Here is a 15,703-nt window from a genome sequence, read left to right on the forward strand (position 1 = left end):
AACTTTTTCTATCTAAAGCATATTATTTTTTCAAATTGTCCTCTATATCTTCAACGTAAATATTTTTGAATATTTATTAACATTTCTATCTAGAAAAATTTATGTTAGAGAGTATTTTGAAAATATCAAGTGCATTGTTATCTAAAACCTGTATGTTTCATACTTTGTAGATATGAACGACTTTTAGTAGCCGTTTTCAGTTGGTTCTTTAACATAAGATGGAATTTTGTAAATTACGATTTCCCAATGAGAATCATTTTATTTAATTATAAAATTTATTTCTGAATTTTTCTAAACATTATTGAAAAAAGGAAATTTTAATTTTTTTTATTTGGAAATAATTCTGTTCTTAACGTTTTGCTACCTTGCTATCATTAGAAAACTTGTCACGTTTTCAACTAGATGACAAAAATAAAATTATGGACAAAAACTTAGAAGATCTTAAGTTATTAAGTGTGTGTAAAAAGCACAATCGCCTCTGGTAAAAAAATATCAGTAATGGTAACCAAAAAATTACTTGTACCTGCAGTAAGATCTTTGAACAAATTTTTAATGATTTTGGTATTATTTCAAAAGATTTATTTTGAGTCTGGAAGTTTTAAAAATATCTCAAAAAGAATCTAAAGGACTGGATTTTGGATGATTTCAAAGGATAATTCAAAATTTTAGAAGGTTGTAAATAGACTCTGAAATAAATTAAATCTTCAGAAGGTTTGAAAATTCTTTGAACAAAATGCAGATTTTTGAGGATTTCGAAAAGAAGCCTTTTAAAATTTTTGTAATATTTCAAGAGAATACAAAAATTGTATTATCTTAAGATTCCTGGGATATTTCAAATGTACTAATTATAATTGTGTTGACATTTTTTCTTTCTTGATGGAAAAATCTTGCTTGGTTGAAATTCAACTATTTTGTTAAAAATTCGTCTTTTTGTTTAAAAATGAAACTATTTGGTTGGAAATTAATCTGATTTGGTTAAGGATTAAACTATGTTGTTAAAAATTCGTATTTTTTGGACGAATTCAACTCTTTTTGACTTAAAATAAAAATATTTGTTAAGAGAATATTAGCGATTGCATTTCTCGTTGAAAAAGAATCTTCTGGTTAAACATTAAACTATTTAGTTGAAAATGAATAAATAAAATTTAAAAATAAATATTAATTCGAAATTTTTATTTGGCATAAAAATGATTTTTCCTCTCAAATTGAAAAACTGCACACGTGCGTAGCGCGCAATTGATGATGTAAGTTATAGTACAAATATAATTTTAAATCCGGTTTTGCTCTATAAATTCGAAATTGGACATTCATTTTAGAAGTTAAAATTCTTTTGAATTTATCAAAATTGTACAAGTTGCAATGCTTTCTCTTTAAAAAATAACAAAATGAATTGTTAAATTAAAAAACTTGTGTTTGAAGATCTTTTTTGCTAAAAATAGATATGTATGTATTTATTTTATACCAAAATTTATTTTATACTAAAATAAATAAAACTTTGTTGAACATGAACTTGAACTTCGATTTGCTCGAGATACCATCATGATGGGTTAACTGCCTGTTACCTAATAGAATACATCCCATTACATCTATTACAGTTATTATTCATGCTTTTCAACTTTTAGTACCCATTATTTACATTCTGCATACATTATTGTTTTATCCTTGCCAATGTGTCATGATTTTTTACTCCAGAAAACTAGGTTTTAGTAGTTGAATTTTTGAATGTCATAAATTTAAAAAAAGTGAAAATTTTCTAAATAAAACAAGTAGAAATAGCGTGCATAAGTATAAATTTAAATCTATCTAAAAAAATTATTTTCTGTAAAATAGAATACTAAATATTTTTAACTGATAATAACATAGAAAAAAATTATTGAAGACTTTTTCTGTGAATAATAAGAAGATAAATGACATATTTTCAGCACATTTTTCTCACTTTTTTGTTGTGAATGTTGCAAAATATCACTTTGGGTAATATTGAGAGCGTGAAATACTGACGAGGCATATCCTTGTCTAATCATCATTGCGTTCATTGCTCTGTTCAGTAGTCCTTGAATAAGTTGAGAAAATCGTGAGTAATACTAATTCCTAAGATTAATTTAGTTTCACAAGTTTCTTCTGGTTTCAGCAGGAAAATCAAATATTAATGTAACTTTGAAATTAAAAAAGTGCCTAGAAACGAAACTAGGCCTGATTATAGTTACTACCAAAATTAACTTAAGCTACATAATAAAAATAAATAATTTCTAACAGGCTTTTTGAAGTTTTAAAATATTATATCTTTGTCAATTATTTCAATATCCCCTTAATTTAAATTGATTTGTTGCAGTTGAGTGTAATTCGATTCAAGTTTAAATTAGTTAATTTTTTTTTAATTTGATAAAATAAAAAAATGGCAACATTTTATATTTATAAAAGCTTTGAAATTTAACTATAAGATATACAGGTTTTCGTGTTTTGAATTTAAAGGGTTTTCAAATTAGCATTCGCCTATGTTATTGAATTGTTTATTAGTTTACATTCAAATTGTAAAACATTCAAATTTGATTATAATTAAATTTTAAAGAATCTCAATTAGAAATTGGAAAATTTTCAGATTTTGCAAGAAGCGCATTTCCAGATAATAAATCAGACAATTATTTATCTTAATGATAAGTAACACAATCTATGTTATCACCCAGATTTATCAGTCTCATTGAGAGTCAATCCGAATTCGCGGAATCAATCTTAATTATTATGAAATAGCAATTTTAAGATAAAACTATGTCAGAAAATCATTGAATTGCACACTAGAATGTTCATTTTAGAATACGGCTTCAAACTATAGACCACTTTTTATGTCATATCTCTGATGTTGACAATAATATGACAAATTCCGATATTACGGTAATTAATCTAGTATAGTTTGATCTAAATCAATCGATCAATCATTACTTCTTGACAAAATGATTATGCAACCATCAATTACCAGCATAAATATTATTATAAATTTCTTTAAGAATACTGATTTTCAATATTAAATTAAGGGTAAGGTTAAATAAAAAGCAAATTGTTATAAACGATTCAGCACACAATTGCGTGGCCCTCGTTAGCGATTTTGAATAAATCTGCCAAAATTACATAATTTATTGTAGGGACACCATTTACAATTGAAAGTGTTATTCTTTGTTTAATACAGCCGTCTTTTAATTATATATATAAAAAGTGCATATTTTTATATTTCAAAATAAAAATGTAATACATTTGCTGATTACCCAAATTGCTGGTACCCTTCTGAAATTTATTAGACAATGCGACTGTTTAGCTGTTTTTGCTTTATTTAATTTAATAATGCTATAATTTGTACGTATAAGGCATTTATTATTTATGCAATGAAAACAAATATTTATTCAAAATTAAATAAAAACACTTCGGTTTTGTTCATGCCCATAATTATGTTAACCCTTGGAGCACAAATCTATTTTTTATCACGGAGCACACTGTGGGTCCGTGAGACCTGTGCACTTTTCCGCAGTCTAACATTTTAAAACTACTCATCCGATCAACTTGAAAACATTCTCAGATATTCTTTAGAAATTATATAATTAATTCGTATTATTTAAAAAAGTCGTGGCAATTATTTAGATATCAAAATAAAAGACTAAAAAACATTTTTTTTCCGATAAAAAAAATTTCAAAAAAATTGACAATTTTTCATATTTTTGGCCGAAGTTTCTGCCTTAAAAGATATTCCTGACAAAAAAATATGTAAGGGTTTGCGAGAGCCAGAGTGTGCTCTGAAGGTTAAGGTACTGAGAATTGGCGCTCTTAATTTTCAATGGTTACACTGTAATAAAAATACAAAATTATAAAAAGAAGATGGTCATATAATTTAAAAATTTTCTTAAACAAAAATAATTTCTAATTATAGCAACAAATGTATTACATTCTAATTTACAAATTAAAATTTTTTAACAATTTTTAAAAATTATTTCATTTTCAAAAGAATTTTTTAACAACAATGTGTTTTAATAATTTTCTATTTTTACTAAAGTATGAATCGTTTCATTATAAATGTATGTCGCTGTAATTTTTTAAAGAACATTTGGATAATTATTTAACTACAGTGTTTTTTGATAATTTTGTATTTTTACAACAGTGTGATTTTTGAAAAAAATTACCAATTACATTTCAAATCGGGTAAAATAAAAAAAAAAGTCTTACTAATTTTTTTTTTTTAGTTTGTTGCAATCAGTCGAAGATTACCTGCGAGTTCTCTAAAATTGATAGAAAGTTTTTCCAAAATTCGGTATTTTCCGAATGAGCTTGACTTGAAATAGAATTGGTTAGAAATAATGTCTAATGCTAACAGAAGTTTCATTAAATTTCAATAAAAAAAATGTATTGGTAAATTTTACAGTTTTAATCAAATTCACATAATTATACATAATTTTTTCTACAATGTATAATAAACTATCAATTATTTCTCCACTTATCAAATCACATATGTGAACTCCCGCGCGTACAGGAGATCGTCAGACATTGAACCCTTTAGCTGATTATGGCATCCCAAATCCCCAATTAACCCATCTTTCATGATAAACCTCCAAGCAATGCCTGACAGACTTAACCCTGTGGGTTTGGTAGTTTCTAAAATACTCTACAACAATCTGCAGCCAGATTTTTATTAAAAACGCTCGCATTTGCTTAAACATTTAGCCCGGGAAGTGTAAAACTGCAGAAAACCGAAACTCCTTAAGCACCGTTGGTTAACGACAGACGAGTTTGGATGTAGACATTCGATAGAATCGAATGCCCACATTCATCTTCGTCATCAAAACCCCGACTCGACAGTAGTTAAATGTATCAAAAACACAACTAAGCGAGAATTACAGTCACCCATCCGAGCTTTAACCGCGTCCATCTATGCTTAACATTCAAGATCTCGACGAATCGAGAATCATCACCGCTCAGGTGATGTAGTCTTTTTTTTAAACCGATAACAGTAGCTCAGCGGAGTGCCTAATTTGAAAACGTTGACTGCTGGTTTATATAATAATATTAAAGTGGTACATAAAAGAATAGTTCTAAATTATATAAGTTATTTAAAGACCTAAGGGTTTGGAAGACTGTGTATTAAACCTAAAATAGCTCTCTGGCCCCTACAATCGTCGGCATTTAACTCTATTGAGTTATTGTGGGAAGAGATGGACCCAGAGATTGGCGCACATTATCCAACCTTTCATGAAGATCTATGTCCTAAGTTACTGCATGTCTAATGAAATGCAAGAGGAAACATTAAGTCCCTAGCATTACCAAACCATTATTTCATCATATGAACGAGTTGCACTCAATTCGTTGTAAAAAAAATATGCTGACCGCTTTTATCATTACATATTAAAAAATTTTCAAGGTTCGATACAAACCCCGTTTTCGAAATTACTTGACTTTTCCTGACTTTTCGCTGACCAATTCTTCATTTTCCTGAACGTTCAAAATTTTATTTCAGGTATAAAAACAACCTTTTTTTCTAGAAGATCTATAATGTTTAACAAAAAAAGGTTTGTTTCAAAATTTATTTTAAATAATTTTAGTCACAACAGTCACTACATTAATTTTATTTATTTATTTTCTAAGAAAAAATAGAACAATTACATTCTCGGTGAAAATTATGAATTTTCTACCAGGGAAAAAGAAATTTTCAACCAAATTGATAAAAATTCTATAAAAAAAAAACGAATTCTCAACGACAAGTGTATTAGTTGATATTTTTATCAAAAAATATATTTATTCTCGATCAAAAACTTTGGATTAAACCAAAAAATACAAATTTCCAACAAATTAGTTGATTCCTCAATTAAAACAGACGAATTTTCAAGCCAGAAAGAGGAATTTAAAAAAAGTTACATTTTCAGCTGATAATTAAAAAAGCACCTCATCCAAAATGTTTAATTTAAAGTAAAAATATGAGTTCCTTTAAAAAAGTTGTGTTATTAACCCGAAAATATTACGCTTTACGACAACCCTAATATTATATTTTTCTCAGTAATTTATTTGTCTTGTAATTCTGTTTTTAGCGGTTTCTTCTTCTTGAGGATTATAGTTTTAGTTAAAAATTTGATTATTTAGTTGAAAATTCAACAATTTTATAGTCTTCCTTTTTATTTCAAGATTTAACTGTTTTATTTCAAATATTGTCTTTTGGGGTTGAAAATTCAACCAATTTGACAGAAAATGATCTTTTTCTGCCAAATTCAATTAATTTTTTTGAATATTCGACTGTTTCATTCTAATATTCATCTTTTTGGTTTAAAAATTGATATTTTTTAAAGTAGAAATTTCATCTTTTTTATAAAAGTGCAACTGTTTAGTTGAAAATTAATATTCTCTAAGGATTCAGCTACTTAGCTAAATGTTAAACCAATTAGTTAAAGAACATTTCTTTTATATTCTTATCTTAATAAGGAGGCATTAGTTTTATTGAAAATTTGACTTTGTCGGTTACCGCCAAATCGCCACGTTTTGATAACTTTCGAAAGTCTAATCAGATTGGGTTGAGCTTTGGTACACGTTTTAGAGCATGAAAAGAAAGAATGATTTCGTTAGCCTGATATTTTGATTGAAAACTCAAAAAGCTAGAGGATTTTCAAAATGCTTAAAATATATGTTTTTAATTTAAAAATACTATGTACGGCTTTTTATAGTACTCAGAAACTCGAACAATTTATCCTCATGACTTTTCTCGATAAAAAGAAAATTGTGAGAGTTATATCATTTGTAAGTTTAAAAAACAAAAGAAAATGAACATTTTAAGCCAAACAACGCGCGATATGAAAAAAGGTAAGAAAAGAAAAATGTTGATTTTTAAAATTTTTATAAGATTATCATAACAAACTTTTTAATTTTCTTGAAAAATGGAAAATTCAAATTTTTATCACACAAAAAACAATGAAAAATAAATAATTCTAATTTGCGGTCAAACTATACACGTTACGAAAAAATATGAATGAATAAAAATTGTGCACTCTAAAAATATTTACGGTGACTTTACAATCACTAAATATAAATCGTCGATCGTTTGACCTTTAATTTGAAGAGTCTCATGCAAAAATGTGGGGTGAAGTTTAATGAACGAACGCGCAACGCGAAACCCAACAAATGCGCGCTCAAACTTACGAACAAAGTAGTAGAAGATTCATCATTTTAGTTGAAAATTCACTTTTTTTAAATTAATTTTTTTATACTGAAAATTTAAATTTTCCATTTTGGGTAGAAACTTAATATTTTCTAATTTCAAAATACATATTTTCAGTTTGAAAATTTCACTGTTTTACATAAAATTCGTGTCTTAGCTTAAAAATTAAATAATTTGGATAAATATTTTCTCTTGACGTTTTTTTATTGTTGTTGAAAATTCACTTAATTACTAAAGATGAACTTTTCATTTTTAGTTGAGTATTTATATTTTTTAGTTTATAATTTAAGTATTTGTTGGCAAATTTATTTAGTTGATTGAATATTCCCCTTTTATGGCAGAAAATTAATCAGTTTGGTTGAAAATTCGAATTTTTTGTTTTAAAATTCATCTTTTTTTATATGAATTTCATATTTTTTGGTTGAAATAATAACTCATACCCAAGCCTATGTTTTAGCCACCACGAACATCGTCCCACTTTTTTCATTTATTTATCATAATATATCTTCGAAAAAATAAATATATTAACAAAATTAAAGTAATCACGTTTATTTTATAAAATCCCATAATTGTGATGGGATGCTAAAAAATAAAACTGATTGTTTTAAGTTCGTATAATTATTTATATTTTACAAGATATACAGTGAAACTCTTCTAGAGCGCTGATTTTGGGGCTGACGGTGGGTGGGAACTAAGTCATTATAACCAGCTCCGTTTTTGTTTGATCACGCCTAAGTTCTCGCCTGAGTGACAACCGCAGACCCCGCGCACCCCGCGCAACTCCTGTTATACCAACATGTGGCGCGGCGTTAATTCTCGGAAGGGCTATAGAAGGGAGGACTATTGACGAGTTTCACTGTACTTTTGGTTAAAGTTTAATTTTTTATTGTTTGAAAATTCGACCTAAAAATTAAGTTCATATAAAATCTTTGAAATTAAATTTTTTAATTAAAATTTGTATTGTGTATCATCAGAATTGAAACTGTTTTAATTGTGAAACTTACATCATTTTCAACGTTTAATTTGAAAAATTAAAAACTTTTCAATTTCAAAGATGTATAAATAAAAATTCTTAAATTTGAATGATTTTTAAGGTAATAATTAAAGTTTTAAATTCTAATTCTTCCAAATTGAGTTAGTACCAATTTGAAAAATATAAAAAATGTGATGAACTTTTCTGAATAATTTTTACTAATAACTAATTAAATTGATATATTTTTTAATTCAATTAAATGGTACCGTATTATTCAACTAAAATTTTGATTTTAACATTTAAATTGTAAACCGAAAGAGTGGCTGCTGGATTCATTGGTCTTCGCCGATACTACATTTTCTGTAAGATTTTACAGAAATATATTTTATTCTGTTGAATAAAAAATTTATAATTGTTGAGTAATTGTGAAAAATGTAATTTTTTACCTATGCTCACCTCTGCAGCCTTATCCATCCAACTGATTATTACGTATTTTCCTGAGAAGTTTGCACACATATTGCCAATACATGCTAAATTTTTTTTCGATATCTAGAATAGTTTTTAAAATTTGATGAAAAAGTGATGATCACGAGGATATAAACTTTTGAGAATGTAAAGAATTTATTTTACTGAACAATGTTTTTCATTCCTTACAAATAATAAATTTCCTCATAAATTAATTAAACCCAGTTTTTCTACTAAATACGCGGAAAACATTTGTTTCGTCCCACTTAACGAAAGAAAAAGCTAAAAATTTAGTAGGAAATCCTCTAACATGACAAAAAAGCACTAAAATGGCAGCACTGAGGCTTACGTCAGGGGCGACAACTTCAATTCATGGTAATTATTATTACACCATTAAGCCATTTCCCTTTCGGGGTAGGCGTGACTCACTCGGCAGGGGAAAGGAGTAGTGTGTGGATGGGATAGAGATTTTTCAGATTGATCCAGAATTCTCGTGCTATTTATGTAAATAACACGTTCGTTCCGCAACACTGCTCCGACCCAGGTTGCTGATCAATCTCTCTAGCAATCACCCCAAGCGAAGAACCTCACGAAGCCGTTATGTAAGGATCCCCACTTGGCTCCATTAATAGCCAAGGTCTTTGTTTCAGTAATTAAATTTTTAATTTCCTAATTTAATGAAATCTTATTTTATTATGCAATTTTACAAATCAATATTTATTAATAAATACTAAACGACAATGAGGACTGTAAGCAATTTTAAAATACGACGTTGAAGTTTGCTACATATATGGATTTGAATATTGTGTAACTAATTGTAAAAAAACTAAGAGTCATATTAAAAAAGTAAAACACCTCTGGATTAATATCTAGAAAATATCTAGATGCGCATTTTTTTACCCGTCTTTTAAACAATTAGCGCATTTGTTATTCAGCATACTATTGCTCCGTGTCCGTAGATATGGATTTAAAAGTTGTGTAATTATCTAAAAATAACTAAGAGTCATATACAAAAATCCGAAACGAATCTAGAGGTGTTTTTACTTTTTAGATATGACTCTTAGTTTCTTTTAAATTAATTACACAACTTTCAAATTCATATCTGTGGCAAACTTCAACCTTGTGAAAGATTAGGGAGGCGATAGAAGATAGCGTGACTATCGGTTTACCAAACTGTCAAATAAAGTCTAACGTAGCAAAAATGAAAAGCTCGCTCATACTCGAAAAACTTTCACAAAATATGCAGGAGATTATAACATAAGCAAAATTAATTTTTCTTTGGAATCCATTTAAAACTTTACCAAGCTTTAAAGTAAATAATACATTTTTCACCTAGAAAGAATAACCGAAAATTATCATTCTGTAACCGATTTTGATGGAATTATTGTCGTTGCATAATTTAGAGTTTGCTTGACTTTACATTTGCAAACATTACTTAACAAGCATGGAACTTTATCCAATTTTTCCTGAATGTGTGACAGAATAGTTTTCAATAATTACACTACGTGCATTAATGATTACTTTTGAAAATCTTTACTATACATTTGGAAAATTTAATCTGCGTCAAGCATTCTCCTTTTGGTCCATATATTCCAATTATACTTAAAACTTTGGTAACGTTTCATAGCCAAATTTTCTCCATGAAGTGTCTCTTAAACAATTTTTTTTTTTAAATTGAAAACTGACTTAATAGCTTACAAACAAAATGAAAACCTTTGTAAATAATAAAGTTGAAAACTCCCAAATATTTATAATGCCATTATAGAAGCGAATTTAAAGTAAAAGCATTTAAATTATTTCCGTATGCAAAAAAAAACAAATAAATTATTAAGCAGACATTTTTTGAATTAAAAAAGGTATAAAAGGGAGAGAACGAGGAAACGTCACGGTGTGCTTAAAATTTTTTAATTTGGAAAAATTTGGCTTCTTAATCTGTTTATTTATTTTCATTAATTATGTGAAGTTGTTTAATGAAATTTTGTACCACATACTCCCTTTTTTAGGATTTGGTTAGAGGGGAGCTTTTTGATAAAATCTTACTGCTTCTTATGAATTAACAAAGTCGTTCAACTTTCAAAAGTGTACTTGCATTTAGAAATCAAAATTATGAATTTAAATAAGACTTGAGCTTTTAATCGAGAAAGATTTTTCAGACAATAATGAAAAAAATTGCGTCCAAAATGTTGAATTTTTTTGCCAAAAAGAATATATTTGTACAAATCAGTGGAATTTTTAACAAAGAACGATAATTTTCTAGCAACAAAGAGAGATTATTATCAAATTACATACATGGTTAACCAAATATTTGAAATTTTAATCTTAATATCAATTTTTACCAAAAATTCAATAGGTAAATTTTCATTATAAAAACTAATTTTCAATTTGAAAAACTAGTTTTCTATGAATCAGTTAAATTTTCAATTTTTCAATTACATAGTTACATATTTAGCTAAAAAATTTAATTATTAACATAAAAAGTTGAATTTTAAATAAAAAATCTAATAATTAATATATAAATTTAAATTTAAACAAAAAAAGTTCATTTTTAAATAAAAACTGATTAGTTTTTAACCAGGCAGTTGTGTTTACAATGCAAAGAGATAAAATTTCTGAAAAAGAAATGAATTTGCAAACGAAGTAGAACAATTTTTACTCAAAAAAATTTCAATCAAGGAAAAAAAAATTGACAATCAAGTTGTATCTACGATATAGTTGATTTTTCAAACAACAGAGATTACTTTTTAATAAAATTATTAAATTTTCGACCAAACAGTTGTATTTTTAGCCACGAAATATGTAACTTCTACTCAAATAAATAAGCTTTAAATTATAAAGACAAATTTTCAAAGAAATAGTCGAATTATCATTCAAAAGGATTTCAGTTGACTTTTTAACACTAAAGTATTAATTTTAAACAACACGTGAATTTTCTACGAAATAGTTGAATTTTCAACCAAAAGGAATGACTTTTTAATAACATTGTTGAATTTTGAACAAAAAATTTCTATTTTTTTTATCAAAGAAAGATGCAGTTTCTACTAAAGTAGATGAATTTTTCTATCAAAAAGACAAATTTTTAACAAAGCAGTTAAATTTTTAATAAAACTGTTGGATTTGTAACGAAACAGTTGATTCTTTTATCCAATATAGATGCAATTTCTGCTAAAATAGATGAATTTTTAAATTAAAACGACAAATTTTTAAAAATATAGTTGAATTTTCATCCAAAAAAGATTTCAATTGACTTTTCAACACCAAAATATGAATTTTAATCAAAAAGTAAATTTTCTATGACAATAGTTTAATTTCAAATCCGAAAAGATAAATTTTTAACAAAACCGTTCCGGAACCATTAATATTCAAAAAACAGAATCTTAAAATTTACATTTTACATTTTACATTTTTCAGGGACTTCTGGCTCCCCCCCCCCCCTGCGTGATACTTTTGTCATTGATCTTAACATAGAGAATGATACTTCGGCAGGCCCCCCATCCCCTAAACGTTTCACGTATTTTGTGAATGACCCCTTATGAACAGAATAAAACAATTTAAATTTAAATTGTTGTCGGCTAGGCGTCAAGTTAAATTCATATTAAATTTGTATACAATTGCTGCAGGTTATTTGTTGCATTTTCGAATTACCAAAAATTGCCCCCTGAGCTGTTACGTAAATTAATTATGGCATATAAGATCAAGTCTAATTTTCAATAGTTATTTATTTTATGACTGCATTAATTATTTTTCAAAGACTTAGTTTTTTATACTCGTTAATTCGAGGACGAGAGTTCTCTATTGAAGAAAATTTTTTTATAATTTATAATATAATATACATAAAAGCGTATATGCATTTGCCTTGTCCTCGACGTTTAAAAAAGTTAATTATGATAAGCGAGAAACCTAGTTTAATTTCTTATCTCGTGATTTTGAAATTTGTTTTACTCTTCAAGAGTGATAATAATGGAAAAAAATATAGAGGCAGGTAGTGAAATTGTTATGTACATGTACCTGCCGACCAATGAGCGTGTCAGGGTGACAACTGTGCACTCAATTAGGAATCAGTACAGGGAGGGCCTTGATAATGTTACACGTAGTGAAAATATATTCAATCATTCAGAGGCCGCCAGACGACCTTCCATTATGTCGAGGGACCGTTCAGCAGTCTTCTTCCTGAAAAAATTTTGTTCTTAATTGTTTTTAAATATTGTTAACTATTTAAAATCTAGTTTAAAAAAATTTCGTTGAAACAACCAAATAGTCCTTGCACCAAAACGTTTGGTTAAAAGAACCAAAAAAGTAGTGGGTTTAAACAAACATTTGTTTAACCAAATTGTTTTCTAAGAAATGTATATCTTGGTCTAGATGTATCATAGGCATTTAGAAGTATTAGGGAGTCAGCTAGCGACCATGTGCCTGGTTTATTTAAGCATTCAGAAGAATACTCAACAAATCTTCTAAACGCCTGACGCTATTTAGGCAATTAGAAGAAACTAACCATTGAGTATTAAAACACACATAAATGGCTACCTAACTTTTTATTTTTGTTTTCATTCAATTAATGAAATAGACGTTTAAAAAATATTATAAGTAATGATTTTACGCCATATATTTAAAAAGGATTTCAATTTGTTGAAAAATCGCCTTTTTGACTAAAATTTAAGAAATCAATTGCATTTTTTTCTTTTTGGACTAAACAATTTTTTTTAATCCATCTCATTTTGTAGAAATTTCACATTTTTTGTTATAAATGCAACTGTCTGGATAAAAATTAATCCGTTTCGGTTGAAATTAACTTTTTGTTGAAATTTCAACTGTTTTGTAGTAATTTCTGATTTTTGGTTTAAAAATTTAATAATTTGGTAGAAAATGTAACTACTTGGTTGAAAAAATATGTATTTTGTTGTAATGAAATTTTCTGCTAGAATGAAAGTTGATGTACTTCCTCACATGTTAATTTTTTCATGGAAGATTCATAATATTAGTTGAAAGCTTTTTTTTCTGGGGCTAAACATTCTACTGGTGTTTAGATAATTAATCTTTTTTGCTTAAAAACTTAACACTTTGAACTAAACCATTATTGGTTAATATATTTGTTTTCATTCCACTATTCATATAAAATTGCTTACCAAAAACTAGCATCACACCCAATATACAAATTATTTAATTGTAAATTTATGTAATTTATTAAAAATTTGTTATTTTGATATGCACTATTCTTGGTTGAAAATAACAAAAAACATAATAAACGATTTTGAATTGAAAACTAGCATAAATAAGTATTTAAAAGAAATAATTATTTAAAAAAATTGTATTCAATAGATAATAGTCGGCATCATCAAGCTTCTGTAATTCTATAATTTTGAATTTTTATTACATTAAAAAATTGCACTTTAACACTAAAATTTAATAAACGAAATTTCATGAAATCAAAAAATAAATTCAACGTCATTTATACCGTTCAAAATGGAAAAATTACGAATTGTAAACATTTAAAATTTCATTATTCCAGAAAAATGTTCAAAATAAAAATTAATTAAAAATAGGAACCACTAAAAATTAACACATTCTAACACATCTGTGATAAAAAAATAAAAAATTAGATATCACTTTTGGCCATCCGAGGATCAAAGTTTTTTAAAGCTTAAAACAATTAATTTTTAAAAATTGTACAATAGTTGTTGATGGAATGGTTTTGATCTCAGTTTTGGTAAAGTTTGAATAATTGTTAAGATTCATTTGTGTTCACTTTGCGATAGCAAATAATAATGACAAGACATATTTTAGAACAAAAATTCTAGAATTTAAAATTGTTATGCTATTAAAACAATTATAATTTAAAAATAATAATGATAGGTACAATTTTTCTAAGCGAAATAAATAAAACCCGCAGTTTCACCTTTCAACAAAATTATCAATTATAAATATTTAAATTTTAATTATTCTAAATAAAAAGTTCAAAATAAAAAGTAGTTTTAGATTTTAAACTAAAAAAAAAAATAAATTACCAAAATTTAAATTAATTTAAAATTCAGAACTCTAAACTTGTAGCCATTTAAAATTCAAGAAATTATTATATTTTTAATTTCAAAGCGTTAATTTTTTTTCTTATATTTGAGAAAGTCACAAGTAATTATTGTTTTAATTTTTTGTTGTTTTGAATTTATTCTCTAGGCTTTTAATTAAAAATGATTTAAACTGAAAATTGTGTGTTTATCTAATCTTTGAATGTGATATTCTACGATTTCGATGAATTAACAATACCGGACAATTTTGTACATTTTTAATTGAAAACAAACAATTAAGAACTTTTTAATGAAAAATTATTGCATTTATAACTAACTGAACATGAAAATAAGTAATTTAGAATATTAAAAACTAGAATTATTACATTAAGAATTGACTATCAAAGCTTTTGATATGAATTTTTTCACTTTTGTAAGATTAATGGTGAATTTGTCTTGACCATTTTAATATTTGAATTTGAAATTAAAACATTGTTTCATTCGAACCCTCTAAAAATTAAGAAATTTCTTCGTAAATTTCATACCAAAGTTTTTTGATTCTAGGCTTTGGAACAAAACAAAAAACTTTAGTTTCAAGGATTCAAAAATTGAACTTTTTTACAATTGCGCATTCAAAACCATAATTGTTTATTGAAATGCATATAATTTCAAAGATGATTAATGTTTTATTAATACGTATCATATCATGTAGTATCAAGTGATATTTAAAGGCGCGTATTACCAAGGCGCGAGACTGTTGGTTCTCGCGCTTCGGGCTCGATAATGTATTTATCTCGCGCTTCGCGCTCGATAATGCATTTACCTCGCGCTTCGTGCTCTATCTTTCTGCATAGACTTTTTAAAAATAAAGGTGAAAGTATCGACAACAGTAATTTGGCGATCGTGACTTCTCTTTTGTTAAAGCTCCTTCGGCTTTAACGAACATATTTCCATCATAAATCTCGTGCTTCGCACTCGAGTTTATCCCTGAAAGAGTGACCCAAAAAACCCTATTTTTTTCGCCACTTTTCTCGACCTCGTAAATTTTGTTCCAAATTAGTTTAAGCAAAAGGTCATGATGATACTTTAAAG

At 26.9% G+C, this 15,703-nt stretch overlaps 1 protein-coding gene across 3 annotated transcripts in view; it reads left to right on the plus strand.

Annotated features, from left to right (window-relative positions):
• The window catches only part of LOC117174385 (alkaline phosphatase 4-like), a 58,651-nt gene that overhangs the window by 29,669 nt on the left and 13,279 nt on the right, over positions 1-15,703 (plus strand). The window lies entirely within an intron of this gene.

This window comes from Belonocnema kinseyi, chromosome 6 (assembly GCF_010883055.1).
Source record: "Belonocnema kinseyi isolate 2016_QV_RU_SX_M_011 chromosome 6, B_treatae_v1, whole genome shotgun sequence".
Classification (NCBI taxonomy): Eukaryota; Metazoa; Arthropoda; class Insecta; order Hymenoptera; family Cynipidae; genus Belonocnema; species Belonocnema kinseyi.